This window comes from Pygoscelis adeliae, unplaced genomic scaffold, assembly GCF_000699105.1.
Source record: "Pygoscelis adeliae isolate BGI_AS28 unplaced genomic scaffold, ASM69910v1 Scaffold286, whole genome shotgun sequence".
NCBI lineage: Eukaryota > Metazoa > Chordata > Aves > Sphenisciformes > Spheniscidae > Pygoscelis > Pygoscelis adeliae.
The window spans coordinates 9664777-9665040 of record NW_008825076.1 but is presented as its reverse complement, the minus strand read 5'-3'; the positions used below and the strand labels follow the sequence as shown (position 1 = coordinate 9665040).

The following is a 264-nucleotide window of genomic DNA, read 5'->3' as shown; positions in this document are numbered from 1 at the left end:
ATGAGCTCCTCGCCTGGCCCCTTGCAACCCCTCCCGCTGGCTCCTATCGCTCCCGCAGGAACGAAAAAGGAGAAAGTCTGCGTTTCGCTCCCAATTGTCCCTATTTATAGCCCCGAGTGCTGGCAGGACGGCTGTGACCTTGTCACTGGGCTCAGCAGCAGGCTCCGCTCCCTCTCGCACCGCGCTGCCCTCAGGTCCAGTTAACCCCCCTCTTTTTTCCCTTTCGTTTGCTTCCCCCAGACCCACCGTCTTCCACTCCCGGCG

At 61.4% G+C, this 264-nt stretch overlaps 1 protein-coding gene across 1 annotated transcript in view; it reads right to left on the bottom strand.

Annotated features, from left to right (window-relative positions):
* LOC103919400 (regulator of G-protein signaling 19-like) overlaps nucleotides 1-264 on the bottom strand; it is a 13028-nt gene that overhangs the window by 8114 nt on the left and 4650 nt on the right. The window lies entirely within an intron of this gene.